The following is a 16064-nucleotide window of genomic DNA, read 5'->3' as shown; positions in this document are numbered from 1 at the left end:
ATTTAATGAGTCCCTTGAGCGTGTCTACACTCGCGAATTTCACTGCCTCACGTCCCATTTGCGCCTCATTTTGTTTTTGTTTTTGAGACGGAGTCTCGCTGTGTCGGCCAGGCTGGAGTGCAGTGGCTTGATCTTGGCTCACTGCAACCTCCGCCTCCGGGTTCAAGCGAGTCTCCTGCCTCAGCCTCCCGAGGAGCTGGGATTACAGGCGCGCGCCACCACGCCCAGCTAATTTTTTTTGTATTTTTAGTAGAGGCAGGGTTTCACCCTGTTGGCCAGGCTGGTCTCAAACCCCTGACCCCAAATGATCTGCCCGTCTCGGCCTCCCAAAGTGCTGGGATTACAGGGATGAGCCACTGTGCCCGGCCTGTGCCTCAAATTTAATGGGAGTAAATTTAACTTGAGTCCCAATTTAGTGCTCAATAAGTTGGCTCACAAAAATATTTGTGAATGTGAATCTCTGGCTTCTAACCCCATTGTCCACCCAAACTGCCTTTGCAGAGGTCAGCAGTAGCCTTGTTTAGTTCATTCAGGGTAGATCAATAAATAGTATTCAGTGCATACTCTGTGTTCCCCAATCTTCTACTTGGGAGACATGTCAAAGATCCCAAAGCCACTAACAATCCTGGCCTGTTGGTTAAAAACATCAAATGGTGAAAGCATTAAGGTTCATTTTATTCAATCTTGTTGAAGATTGTAAACCAGGAGGAGTCTTGCAGAGAGTGTCAATCAGACTGCTCCAAAGCCGTGTTTCAGCCCACAGCTTATATACAGGTTGTGGAGGTTTTTCATGTACTCAGAAATTGCATCAAATGTGCTCAGAAGTTACATTAGAGAAAAGTCTTTTCAAAGTTTTGGACTGAGAGTACAGCTGATAATAGAGTACAGAAGAATAATCATTAATCTTGTCAAATGTTATTTTATGTACAGGAAAAGGCAAGGGTTAGGATCATTGAATTTATCTTTTCTTGCTGTTTTGTTTTGTTTTGTTTTAAGAGACAGGGTCTCACTCTGTCACCCAGGCTAGTGGGTAGATAGGATAGCACAGTGGCACTATCATGGCTCATTGCAGCCTTGACTCCCTGGGCTCAAGCAATCCTTCTGCCTCAGGCTCCCAAAGTGCTGGGATTATAGTTGTGAACCACTGCACCCAGCCCTATTATTTAATTTAGCATAACCTTATGATTTCAAATTACATGAAAGTTAATGTATAGACATTTATGGCTGCTCTATTTACTTTTACTTAATTTTTAAAATTTACCTAGATTATTTATGACAACTGAGATATTAGGCAAAACTAGTCATCATTTCAAGTTATTTTCTGGTTAACCACTTTTATAGCCTGTTAATATCAGTTATTTACTTAAGTAAGAATCTTAAAGTTGAATACTTGGGTATTTTGCCAATAACTCAGAAGATTCAGCTATTTTCATTAAACTAACAATATTAAATTAGACTTGATTATAAAAAAAATCACACAAACAAAAATCATTATAGCTGGATTTATAGTTTTATAAACTTTGTGCCAAACTCTGACACCTTAAAATATCTAGCAAAGGCAAACATTTCAATTCTGAAACGTCTTCATTTTATTTTATCAACAATTTAAAACCCAGCTTATTTATTAAAGATTTACTTAAGTAACAAGAGCATGGAAAATATTTGGATTTACTAATTTAGGAACACTTATTTATTTGCAAGTCAATTTGGTGGTACCAAGTAGACAAAATAGATACTGATATGTACATATATGTAAACACATCTAGATACATACACACATACAAATAAAGAGCTTATAGCTTTCACTTAAGAATTTTAGTCATGAGATAGTGATACAAACTCACTGGTTTATAAAAGACAGTTGAATCCAAATTGTTTTTTTAAATAAAATTGGGACTTAACTTTTATGGCTACACTTTATTTGCTCCAATAGGTCATATAATAAGGGACCAAAATTTTGAAAGCTATATTGTTTGTATGCATCCAGATTTGTTTACATATATGAACATATCAGTATCTATTGTGTCTTCTTGGTACCACCAAATTAATTGATTTAAAAATAAATGAGTGTTTGTGAATTAGTAAGTCCACATATTTTCACTGGAGTTTGATTTTAAAAACTTCTTTTGCCCCTTCTTTTCCCTTCAGTTTCAAATGAGTTTATGGTTAAATTTTGAGTGTTTACATTTTAACTACAACCAGCTTAATTGCATAAGAAAAACAGAATCTCCATGTAGCCTGGAATTAGTAATACCATAAACAGTGAGTTTTATCTCAACATCAATAGAAGAGTCAACAGATTAAAAGTAGTCAGGGAAAAATACAGTGAGATAGAGAACTTAGAAGACTCCACATTTTAACTCTGTAGTTGCAGGTTGCTGATTTGAACTCTGAATTTTCCTTGATGTAAGTCGCCCATCAGTTTAAAAATGTACACAAGAATGGGCCATAATATGCAGCCAGCTGGAGTTCCAGAAAATATCTTGGCATGTCTTTGAACTTCCCTGGGCTAATTTAATCTAAAGCCTTAAATAAAGTAGGAATTTCTCCAGAGTTTGTTTGTTTAACATGAAAGCCACCAGAGCATCAGAAGGTGGCTGATCAGAGACCATTCCCTTAGAACATGGGTTACCCACTGCACTGACCTGAAGAAGGCATCCCTTCCAGTGCCCTTAAATGTGAACACACTTACAAAATCAGAAACATGAGCATACCCCACAGAGCATGAGCACACCCTGCAAAAATGTGAGTGTACCACACAAAGGGTGAGCATTTCCTGCAGGGCCCTACATAGGGTCAGGCTCTCTGAAGAAAACAAAGTCTCCCAGACTTTCACCTAAAAATCAGAGGTCTTGGATCAGAGAGGGCTTACCTGATTTCTCCCCCATGTAGATGGGATGACACCTGAGCTCAAGGGGCTTGTGCAGGTGCTGATGCATTCGTCCAGATGATGCTTGGAAGGAGCTGGGGGTCACTTTGTATCCCATCTTCCCTGCCAAGAAATGTTAACAAAAGATCATGAGATCTGTGGAGGAAAAAGAGAAAGCTTCATTTTCTTTCTTTTCTTTTTTCTTTTTTTTGAGATGGATTCTCACTCTGTCATCCGAACTGGAGTTCAGTGGCACAATCTTGGCTCACTGCAACCTCTGCCTCCCGGGTTCAAGTGATTCTCCTGCCTCAGCCTCCCAAATAGCTGGGACTACAGGCGTGCGTCACCACGCCCAGCTAATTTTTGTATTTTTAGTAGAGGCGGGGTTTCACCATGTTGGCCAAGATGGTCTTGATCTCTTGACCTCGTGATCCCCCTGCCTTGGCCTCCCAAAGTGCTGGGATTACAGGCATGAGCCACTGCGCCCAGCCTTTTTTTTTTTTTTTTTTTTTTTTTTTTTGAGACAGTCTCGTTTTGTTGCTCAGGCTGGAGTGCAGTGGCAAAATCTTGGCTCGCTGCACCTTCCATCTCCTGGGTTCAAGTGATTCTCCTGACTCAATCTCCCAAGTAGCTAGGAATACAGGCATACACCACCATGCCTAGCTAATTTTTGTATTTTTAGTAGAGATGGGGTTTCACCATGTTGGCCAGGCTGGTCTTAAACTGTTGACCTGAGTTGATCCGCTGACCTTGGCCTTCCAAAGTGCTGGGATTACAGGTGTGAGCCACCGCACCCAGCCTATTTTCTTAAAAAACAAAAACAATCTGCAGATTGGGGAGACACAGCCTCTGGTGTAAATTGCACCACATTCTGGAGAAGAGGGGAACTGGCCTAAACAGGAAAAGTTTCCTCTGTAGCTCTCAAATAGGTCTACATATGCAAACAAAGGATTTAAATTTCAGTCCCCATTGGCTGAAAATAACTGAGTCCTGATTGGGTAGTTTCTTTGTTTCCTTCTTCTACTTTCCTTTTAGGCTCCAGGGGTACATGTGCAGGTTTGTTGTTGTTACATGGGTAAACTGTGTGTTGCTGAGGCTTGGTATACCAAGATCCCATCACCCAGGTAGTAAGCATAGTACCTTATAGGTAGCCTTCTAATCTACCCTCCCTTCCCATCCTCCCCACTCAAGCAGTCCCCAGTGTCTATTATTCCCACCTTTGTGTCCATGTGTATTTAATGTTTAGCTCCCACTTATAAATGAGAGCATGCAGTATTTGGTTCTGTTTCTGAGCTAGTTTGCTCACAATAATGGCCTCCAGCTGCATCCATATTACTGCAAAAGGCATTGAGTTCATTCTTTTTTATAGAGGCATGGTGTTCCATCGTGTATATATGTATCACATTTTCTTTATATAGTCCACCATTGATGGGCATCTTGGTTAATTCCATGTTTTACTATTGTGAATAGTATGGCAATGAACATATGAATGCATATGTATTTTTGGTAGAATGATTTATTTTCTTTTGGGTATATACCAAGTACTGGGATTACTTACAATGGAATCGTAGTTCTGTTTTAAGGGTTTTTTTTGTTTGTTTTGTTTTTGTTTTTCTTGTTGAGACAGGGTCTCATGGCTGGAGTGCAGTGGTACAATCTTGGCTCACTGCAACCTGTGCCTCCCAGGCTCAAATGATCCTCCCACCTCAGCCTCCCGAGTAGCTGGGACCACAGGCATGCACCATCACACCCGGTTAATTTAAAAAAATATTTTTTTCTGGAGAGATGGGGTTTCACCATGTTGCCCAGGCTGGTCTCAAACTCCTGAGCTCAAGCGATCTGCCCATCTCTGCCTCCCAACATGCTGGGGTTACAGGTGTGAGCCACTGTGCCCAGCCTTAAATTATCTGAGAAATCTCCACGCCACTTTCCACAGTGGCTGAACTAATTTATATTCTCACCACAGTCTACAAGTGTTCTCTTTTCTCCACAACTTTGTTAGCATCTGTTGCTTTTTGACTTAAACAAAAAAATTTAATTTTGGCTGGGCATGGTGGCTCATGCCTATAGTCCTAGCACTTTGGGAGGCTGAGGCAGGCAGATCACCTGAGGCCAGGAGCTCGAGACGAGCCTGGCCAATGTGGAGAAACCCCATCTCTATTCAAAATACAAAAATTAGCTGAGCACGGTGCATGCCTGTAATCTCAGCTACTTGGGAGTCTGAGGCAGGAGAATCACTAGAGCCTGGAAGCCAAGATCACACCATTGCACTCCAGCCTGGATGACAGAGAGAAACTCTGTCTCAAAAAAAATGTGTCAAAAAATTTAATTGATTTTTTTTCTTTTTTTGTCCCCTTTTCACTTATACAATGTTTTTGACTTTTTAGTAACAGCCATTCTGACTGGTGTGAGGCGTGGTTTTGCATTTATCTAATGATTAGTGATTTTGAGCATTTTTTCATATATTTGTTGGCTCTCTATACGTCTTCTTTTGAGAAGTGTCTGTTCGTGTCCTTTGCCCATTTTTAATGGAGTTATTTGTGTTCTGTTTGAATTGTTTAACATTCTTACAGATTCTTGACATTAGATCTTTGACAGATGCATAGTTTAAGAATATTTTTCTTTTTCTTTTCTTTTTTTTTTTTTTTTGAGACAGAGTCTGGCTCTGTCGCCCAGGCTGGAGTGCAGTGGCCGGATCTCAGCTCACTGCAAGCTCCGCCTCCCGGGTTTACGCCATTCTCCTGCCTCAGCCTCCTGAGTAGCTGGGACTACAGGCGCCCGCCACCACGCCTGGCTAATTTTTTGTATTTTTAGTAGAGACGGGGTTTCACCGTGGTCTGTATCTCCTGACCTTGTGATCCGCCCTCCTCGGCCTCCCCAAGTGCTGGGATTACGGGCGTGAGCCACCGCGCCCGGCCAGTTTATGAATATTTTTCCCATTCGGTAGGTTGTCTGTTTATTCTATTGATAATTTATTTTGCTGTGCAGAAGCTCTTTAGTTTTAGTTGGGTTCCACTTGTCAATTTTTGTTTTTGTTGCAATTGCTTTTGGGGACTTAGTCATAAATTCATTGCTAAGGCCAACATCCAGAATGGTATTTTCTAGGTTTGCTTATTGAAACTGGACCTCTTCCTTTACCATATACAAAAGTTAACTGAAGGTGGGTTAAAGACTTAAATGTAAGACCATGTGGGTAGTTTCTAAGTCCAAAAACCAGGAGTGCCTGTTGGATGCTCCTTTCAGGCTAGTGGGAGGAGTTTTCGGGTCACAGTGTCTGAGCTCCAATTTTAGGAACCCTCTTAGCTCAGAGATGCAAAGAGGATATTTGTTTGGAGCTGCCCTCTCTGAGAATAAAGAGTGCATGAATGCCCCTCACTCACCATGGCCACTGGGTTCCTATTATCTTAATCTGGGTGTCTATCAGCCACAGAAAGTCCATCTCATCTGAAGATGTTGGGGTCTTATTTAGTTTCATTTCACTATTATATGTCAATTAACAAAATAATAAAAGCACAACATTGGATTTGGCAGTGATTTCCTGGATATTACATTAAATACACAGGCAACTAAAAAAAAAAAACAGAAAAATTATACTACTGTCCTTAGCCAACAGGTCACCTGGGGCCCTGGAGAAAAATGAGAGAAGGGGAGCCTTAAGTGAAAAAGGCATTCTGGAGCTGACTTTAGAAGGTTGAATCTGCCATTTAAGAGTGCAGGGAGGGGGAGCTAATCTGCATAACACCTTGGTGCTTCTAGGTTTTTAAGTAAACTTTCAGGATTCCCGTTTACATGACGGCTTTTACATAACCTCCAGAGGAAAACAGAGAGGGAAACTTTGAGGTTGAAAGCAAAGATGTGATTTTTGTTTCTTTAGATTTATCAATCCTGGTAGCAACGAAGTTCAGGAAGGAGAAAGCATAGTTCTTACTTAGGGTTAAAAGTGTGGGTTTTGCTGTCAGTCAGCCTTTGGCCCAAGCCTTGGTTCTATTGCTTGTTTGTGATGTGTCCTTGGGCAAGTTGCTTAACTTCTCTGAACCCCATTTCTTCATCTGCAAAATGGAGTTAATAAACCAACTCCAGAGACAAGAGTTGGGAAGATTCACCATCGTTCTCACCATTGTTAACACTTACACTTCACATTTGCTAGACAATCCTGTGGGGTAGATATTATTATTATCCCGATTTACAGATAAGGGGAAACCAAGACTCAGAAACGTGATGTAACTTTCTCGAGGACAAACAACTAGCAAGTAATTGGGTTTAAATTTGATTCCAGGAAATTCAACTCCAATAGCTCCTTAAATTTAATGTTATTTTTAGGCTGGGTACGGTGGCTCACGCCTGTAATCCCAGCACTTTGTGAGACTGAGGCGGGCGGATCACCTGAGGTCGGGAGTTCGAGACCAGCTTGGCCAATATGGAGAAACCCTGTCTCTACTAAAAAAATACAAAATTAGCCAGGCGTGGTGGCACATGCCTGTAATCCCATGTTACTCATGGGGTTGAGGCAGGAGAATCGCTTGAACCTGGGAGGCAGAGGTTGTGGTAAGCCAGGATCGCCACTGGACTCCAGCGTGGGCAAAAGGAGCGAAACTCCGTCTCAAAAAAAAGCTTTAATGTTATTTTGCCTCTAAGATTAAGTAATGTATATTAAATCCTTAGCACCATGCCTGGGTCACCATAAATGTTGAATTATTGTTAGTGAGGCAGGAGGAATAGGGTCTGGAGACAGGGAGCCATCACTTCAACCTCCAATTGGTTGAAGTCTTCATTTGCATAGGGTGTAACTTCACTTCAGCTGCTGATTGGTTGTGAGCCAAGTGTATTAGTTCGTTTTCATGCCACTATGAATAAATACCTGAGACCGGGTAGTTTATAAAGGAAAGAAGTTTAATTGACTCACAGTTCTGCAGGGTTGGGGAGGCCTCAGGAAACTTTCAGTCATGGCAGAAGGGGAAGCAAACATGTCCTTCACGTGGTGACACCAAGGAGAAGTGCAGAATGAAGTGGTGTGGGGGGAACTCCTTATAAAACCATCAGATCTCATGATAATTCATTCACTATCACAAGAACAGTATGGGGGAAGCTGCCGCCATGATTCAATTATATCCACCTGGTCCTGACCTTGACACATGGGGACTATTACAATTCAAGGTGAGATTTTGGGTGGGGAATTCTACCGTAATCCCCATTTTCTCTTCTACCGAAAAAGAGGAACTAATAAAAATAGGCGCTAAAGAGAATTCAGAAGGAAAGTGGATACTGCCAGACCAGAGAGAAATGTTGTCTAAACCCCTTATGAGGGAAGTTTTATCCCAACTACATTAGGGGACCCATTAAGGGCCCCAGGCCACATGTGATGCAATTCTCAGCGTTTATGGTTTATAGGCACTTATACTCTGGTCAATCAGGTTACAGATAGTTGCTTAGTATCTCGGCTCACTACAACCTCCACCTCCCTGGTTCAAGCAATTCTCCCACCTCAGCCTTCCAAGTAGCTGAAACTACAGGTATGTGCCACCAGGCCTAACTAATTTTTTTATTTTTTGTAGAGACAGGGTTTCACCATGTTGGCCAGGCTGGTCTTCAACTACTGACCTCAGGTGATCTGCCCACTTCGGCCTCTCAAAGTGCTGGGATTACAGGCATGAGCCACCACATCCGGCCTATGTCCATTACGATTTAAGCAAAACTGAGCTCTAATCCCCTTCCTGTATCTAATGGGAAACTATGAGTTCCTCCCTGTGTCCTTCGATATTATTATTATTCTTTTGAGACAGGGTCTCACTCTGTCACCCAGGCTGGAGTGCAGTGTGGCATGATCATGGCTTACTGCAGCCTCAACCTCCTGTGCTCAGGTGATCTTACCACCTCAGCTTCCTTGAATAGCTGGGACTATAGGTGTGCACCACCATGGCTGGCTAATAATTGGGGTCTGTATCTGTCCTGGTCACTTCCAACTCTATGTCCCTGTGTCCAATGAATTAACTCAGATTATAGATCATCTGGCCATCCCTCCATGTCTCTTTTCTGTAACCTACTAGACACAACTTCAATTCCTTCATTCCCTAAAGAATCAAGGACATGAGGCTGCGTGTGATAAATTTTACAGAAAGGTTGGGGAGGAATTATGGGACCTTACCTTTCATACTTTTGTCAACCTTAAATAATAAGACTCAGAAATATTAAGTATTGAGTTTATTGGAGCACAAAGTTTGATAATAACACTCCAGGAAATACAGGCTGCAAAGGAATGGGGTCAGTGCTCCAAAGTGGGGGAGTTGAGGTTTTACTTACGTAGTGGAAGCAGGGAGGTTTAGCAGGGTTACAATATTTTTCCATACAAGGCCAGTATATATGTTACAGTAATTTGATTGCTTATAGCTTGCTACATTCCAAGGAAGAGTGCTTTAATGTTCTGTGAGGAGGATCTGAGGGGGTCTCATCTCTGACACCACAAGGTTTTTCCTAATGATTTACCGGAAAAAAGCAGAAGTTGCAGTTGCATGCTGCAAGACTCAGGCCACATAGCCACATCTCTCTCAAGACTTGAAATAATTTCGAGTCCAACAGCTTTAGGTTTGAATTATTTAATTTCGCACTTTAAAGAGGTTAATACAACCAGGTGCTGTGACTCACGTCTGTAATCCCAGCACTTTGTGAGACCAAGCTGAGAGGATGGCTTGAGCCTAAGAGTTTGAGACCAGCCTGGGCAATATAGTGAGACCTCATCTTTACAAAAAAAATTTAAAAATTAGCCCAGCATGGCAGTGCACGCCTATAGTCCCAGCTGCTTGGGATGCTGAGATGGGAAGATCACTTGAATCTGGGAGGTCAGGGCTGCAGTGAGCCGAAATCATGCCACTGCACTCCAGCCTGGATGACAGAATGAGACCCTGTCTCAAAAAAATAAATAATATAAAATAAAAAGGTTAATGCTAACCTGTTACAGGCTGAATTGTGTCCCTCCCTGTCACCAAATTCATCACTGAAGTCCTAACCCCCAGTACATCTGAAGGTGACTATATTTGGAGGTGAGATCTTTAAAGAAGCAATTAAATAAAAATGAGATTATAAGAGTAGGCCCTAATCCAGTATGACTGGTGTCCTTAAAAGAAGAAAACAGGCCGGGCGCGGTGGCTCACGCCTGTAATCCCAGCACTTTGGGAGGCCGAGGCGGGCGGATCATGAGGTCAGGAGATCGAGACCATCCTGGCTAACATGGTGAAAACCCCGTCTCTACTAAAAATACAAAAAATTAGCCGGGCATGATGGCGGGCACCTGTAGTCCCAGCTACTCGGGAGGCTGAGGCAGGACAATGGCGTGAACCCGGGAGGCGGAGCTTGCAGTGAGCTGAGATCGCACCACCGCACTCCAGCCTGGGTGACAGAGCAAGACTCCGTCTCAAAAAAAAAAAAAAAAAAAGAAAAAGAAAAAGAAAACATTGGCTGGGCACAGTAGCTCATACCCGTAATCTCAGCACTTTGGGAGGCTAAGGTGGGTGGATTACCCGAGGTCAGGAGTTCAAGACCAGCCTGGCCAACATGGTGAAACCCTGTCTCTACTAAAAATATAAAAATCAGCTGGGTGTGGTGGTGGGTGCCTGTAATCCCAGCTACTCAGGAGGCTGAGGCAGTATAATCGCTTGAACCTGGGAGGCAGGGGTTGCAATGAGCTGAGATTGAACCATTGCACTCCAGCCTGGGCAACAAGAGCAAAACTCCATCTCAAATAAAAGAAGAGGAAGAGGAAGAGGAAGAGGAGGAGGAGGAGGAGGTGGAGGAAAACATTTGAGCATGGATAGGTACAGAGGGAGCATCATGTGAAGATACAGAGAGAAGAGAGTCATCCATAAGCCTACAGAGAGCCCTCAGATGAAAGCAACATTGCCAACACCATGATTTTGGACATGTAGCCTCCAGAATTGTGAGAAAATAAATTTCTGTTGTTTAAGTCCCCCAGTTTATTGTATTTTGTTATGACAGCTTTAGAAAACTAATATGCTACCTGAAGGAAGTACTTCTCCTAAGAGGAAGTCTGGTGTCTGGTTTTTAAAATAAGAAAGTAAGTGAGGCACAGTAGCATGTACCTGTAGTCCCACCTACTTGGGAGGCTGAGGTGGGAGGATTACTTGAGCCCAGGAGTTCAGGCCCAGTCTGGGCAACATAGAGAGACCCCAACTCTAAAGTAAAATAAAAGGCCAGGTGTGGTGGCTCAGGACTATAATTCCAGCACTTTGGGAGGCTGAGGTGAGAGGGTGAGAGGATTGCTTGAACCCAGGAGTTTGAGACCAGCCTGAGCAACACAGCAAGACCTCATCTCTACTAAAAATTAAAAAAAAAAATTGGCCAGGTGTGGTGGCTCATGCCTGGAATCTCAGTACTTTGGGAGGCCGAGGCGAGCGGATCACTTGAGGTCAGGAGTTCAAGACCAGCCTGGCCAACATGGTGAAACCTCATCTCTACTGAAAAATACAAAAATTAGCTGGGCATGGTGGTGCATGCCTGTAATTCCAGCTACTCGGGAGGCTGAGGCAGGAGAATCGCTTGAACCAGGGAATCAGAGGTTGCAGTGAGCCGGGATCACCACTGCACTCCAGCCTGGCGACAGAGCAAGACCCCATCTCAAAAAAGAAAAAGCGGGGGGTGGGGTGGGGCTGGGTGTGGCAGCAGGTGTCTGTAATCCAAGCTGCTCGGAAGGTTGAGGCAGGAAGAGTTGCTTGAACCCCAGCAGGCGGAAGTTGCATTGAGCAGAGATCGTGCCACTTCACTACAGCCTGGGTGACAGAGTGAGACTCCATCTCAAACAACAACAACAACAACAAAAGTTAGCCTGGCGTGGTGGCAGGCACCTGTAATCCCAGCTACTTGGGAGGCTAAGACAGGAGAATCGCTTGAACCCGGGAGGCGGAGGTTGCAGTGAGCTGAGATCATGCCACTGCACTCTATCCTGGGTGACAAAGTGAGACTCCGTCTCAAAAATAAATAAATAAACAAATAAATAAATACTAGCCAGGCATGGTGGTTCATGCTTGTAGTCCCAGCTACTTGAGAGGTTGAGGCAGGAGAATCGCTTGAACCCAGGACTTTGAGTGAGCTACGATCACAGCACACACTCTAACCTGGACAACAGAGTGACACCCTTTCTCAAAAGTAAAAATAAATATTAAATAATAAAATAACATTAGGAGGCTGAGGTGGGAGGATTTCTTGAGGCTGGGAGTTTTGGGCCAGCCTGGGCAACAGAAATACCCGTTTCTAAAAATAAATAATAAATAAATAAGATAACAAAGTTGCTCCTGCCTTTTCTCTATAGCATTTTTGTTTCTGGGATTTCAAGGCAGCTTAGCAAAGGAGCAAGGGAAGTGGGACAAGAGTGGGACAATATGGCCACAGGGAATATCAATATTTTTTCTCCTTTTAACATTCTGCTGTTTTTAAATTTTTATTTATTTTGAGATAAGGTCTCACTTTGTTGCCCAGGCTGGAGTGTGCTGGTGCAATCTCAACTCACTGAAGCCTCGACCTCCCAACCTCAAGTGATTCTCCCACCTCAGCCTCCTGAGTAGCTGGGACCATAGATACACGCCACCATGCTTTGCTAATTTATTTTTATTTTTTGTAGAGACCAGGTCTTGCTATGTTGCCCAGGCTAGTCTCGAACTCCTGCTCAAGTGATCCTCCTGCCTTGGCCTCCCAAAGTGTTGGGATTACAGGTGTGAGCCGCTGCACCTGGCCTAATCCTGCTGTTTTTAATGAGAAATACTCCTTCACTAATCTCTTCTGATCTAAAATCTGAATTTAAAAAAATTTATTGGCCAGGCATGGTAGCTCATGCCTGTAATCCTAGCACTTTGGGAGGCTGAAGTGGGCAGATCACCTGAGGTCAAGAGTTCGAGACAAGGCTGGCCAACATGATGAAACCTTGTCTCTATTAAACATACAAAAAAATTAGCTGGGCGTGGTGGCAGGCACCTGTAATCCCAGTTACTTGGGAGGCTGAGGCAGGAGAATCGCTTAAACTCGGAAGGCACAGGTTCAGTGAGCCGAGATCATGCCACTGCACTCCAGGCTGGGCAACGAGCGAAACTCTGTCTAAAAAAAATTTTTTTTTCTTAGTTTTAAACACAGTGTATACAAAGCACTCTTACATTGCTGATGTGAATGTCTTTAAATGAAAAGTAACTGGTAATTTATATCAAAATTATAAATGCATAAGCTCATTGCCCCGGAAATTCCAATTTTAGAAATTTAATCTATGGATAAATCCACACAGCTGTGAAATGACATGTGTTCACGGCTGTACATTGCAGCATTGTTTATAATAGCAAAAGATTGGAAGTATCTGTATTAGGCCATGTTTGCATTGCTATAATGAAATATCTGAGGTTGGGTAATTTTTAAAGAGGTTTAATGGGCTCACAGTTCTGCAGGCTTTACAGGAAACATGGTGCTAGCAGGTGCTTCTGCTGAGGCCTCAGGAAGCTTACAATCATGGCTGAAGGTGACAGGGATCCAGCATGTCACATGGAGAGAATAGGAACAAGAAAGTGAGGTGGGGGAGGTCCCAGTTTATCACCAAGGGGATGGCGCTAAACCATTCACAAAGGATCTGTTCCCACGATCCAATCACCTCCCAACAGGGCCCACCTCCAACATTGGGAATCATATTTCAACATGAGATTTGGAGGGGTCAAACATCCAAACTATATCACAGTCTTAATATCCATCAGTAGAGGGTTGGTTAAATAAATTATGGGGCTGTGTGTAGTGGCTCACCCTATTATCCCAGCACTTTGGAAGGCCAAGGCCGGTCGGTCACTGGAAGCCAGGAGTTTGAAACCAGCCTGGGAAACATAGCAAGCCCCTGTCTCTACTTAAAAAAATAAAAAAAAAGTACATTAATAATCTGAATACTATGCAGCTATAACAAAACACAGGAAGCTCTTTATGCATTGATATGAAACCTTCAAAATCTATTGGTATATGAAAAAAGTCAAGATGCAGAATAGTGTGTAAAGAAAGCTAAAATTTGGCTGGGTCTGGTGGCTCATGCTCATGAACCTAGCACTTTGGGAGGCTGACGCAGGAGGACTGCTTCAGGCCAGGAGTTCAAGACCAATCTAGCCAATATAGCAAACCCCCACCTCTATTAAAAAACAAATAAAGAAAATGAAAATGTGTGTTAACAAGGGAGATAACATTAGTATGCATGTGTATATTTGATTATATTTACATAAAACATCTTTGGAAGGATAGGCGAGAACTGAGAGGCCGGGAATAGCAGTAGGAAAGACGAGTTTTACAGTTTGACCTGTTACACTTTTTTGGATGCAGGATGTTGCTGCTGCTCAGATTGGAGCACAGTGGCAGTATCTTGGCTCACTGCAGCCTCTGCCTCCTGGGCTTAGGTGATCCTCCCACCTCACCCTCCTGAGTAGCTGGGAACACAGGTACATGCCACAACATTGGCTAATTTTTGTATTTCTTGTAGAGATGGGGTTTTGCCACGTTGCCAAGGTTGGTCTCGAACTCCTGACCTCAAGCAATTGGCCCGCCTTGGCCTTTCAAATGCTGGGATTACAGGTGTGAGCCACCATGCCTGGCCCCTTTTATACTTTTTGAATCTTGATTTTTGTTTTAAGTATAACTTACTCCAAATAAATAATGAAAATGAAAACAAAGTACAATGACAAAAACTAAAAACATGCCTTAGCAAAAATAAAAAACTAACATATACACAAAATCAAAACATACTAACTAGCCAGGCCTGGTGGCTCATGCCTGTAATCCCAGCACTTTAGGAGGCTGAGGTGGGTGGGTCACCTGAGGTCAGGAGTTCAAGACCAGCCTGGCCAACATGTGAAATCCTGTCTCCACTTAAAGTACAAAAAATTAGCCAGGCATGGTGGCCTGCGCCTGTAATCCCAGCTACTCAGGAGGCTGAGGCACAAGAATCACTTGAACCCAGGAGGCAGACGTTGTAGTGAGCCGAGATCACCCCACTGCACTCTGACCTGGGCAACAGAGTGAGATTCTGTCTCAAAAAAACAAAAACAAAACAAAACATACAAACTATAGTTGGGTATAAGATTAAAAGAAAAGCCCTCCCTCCTCCATATTCCATGCATTTATTTTATTCTATTTTATTGAGACAGGGTCTCACTCTGTTGCCCAGGTTGGAGTACAGTGGCGCAATCAGTTCACTACAATCTCAGACTCCTGGGCTCAGGGGATCCTCCTGTCTCAGCCTTCCAAGTAGCTGGGACTACAGGTGTAGGCCACCACACTCGGCTCATTTTTAAATTTTTTTGTAGAGACAGAGGCCTCCCTATGTTGCCCAGGCTGGTCTCAAACTCCTGGCCTCAAGTGATCCTCCCACCTCAGCCTCCCAAAGTGCTGGGATTACAGGTGTGAGCCACCATGCCTGGCCTCCACCCATTTAAAAAGATTTTTCTTCTTTTTCTTCTTTTTTTTAGAGATAGGGAGCTATGTTGCCCAGGTTGGTCTTGAACTCTTGGGCTCAATCAATCCTCCCATTTTGGCCTCCCAAAGTGCTGGGATTATAGGCATAAACCATTGTGCCTGGCTGCTTTTTGTCTTTTGGTTTTTACAGAAAAAGTCTTACTATGCTGTCCAGGCTGGAGTGCAGTGGTTATTCACAGGCATGATCATAGCTCACTGCAGCCTTAAACTCCTGGACTCAAGCAGCCTTTCTGCCTCAGCTCCCCAAGTAGATGGGACTACTGTCGCATACCACCACACCCAGCTTAAAAGGATATTTGATGTATTTTATCTAGCATTTCTGGGTGTGTGTGTGTGTGGGTGTGGTTTTTTTTTTTTGGTACACTTATTCATGCCACAAAGTAAGTGGTACTTATACAAGTGTACAGTGATTTTTCAGGTTCCTTTCTAACATAGCTTGCTTAAATTCACAGGCCAACTAATGTTTCATTTCATGTGCACTCTAAGTGAAGCTGGTTAATGATGACCATAAGCAGGTGCAGAAGCTTTCAACATTGTACTTATTTTATCAGTACTCCTGATTTTATAAGTGATGAGGCTCATCAACCCCACTCCCACTCAAATCTGACAAACTTGGGTATAAGAGGGATTCACAGGCATCCAAACATTTTTAATAATGTTTTGAAGCATCTTGGTGTGGGACAAACAGCTCAGGCTACCCCAGAGCCTC

This window comes from Rhinopithecus roxellana, chromosome 12 (assembly GCF_007565055.1).
Source record: "Rhinopithecus roxellana isolate Shanxi Qingling chromosome 12, ASM756505v1, whole genome shotgun sequence".
NCBI classification, from domain to species: domain Eukaryota; kingdom Metazoa; phylum Chordata; class Mammalia; order Primates; family Cercopithecidae; genus Rhinopithecus; species Rhinopithecus roxellana.
Note: the sequence above shows the minus strand (reverse complement) of the source record.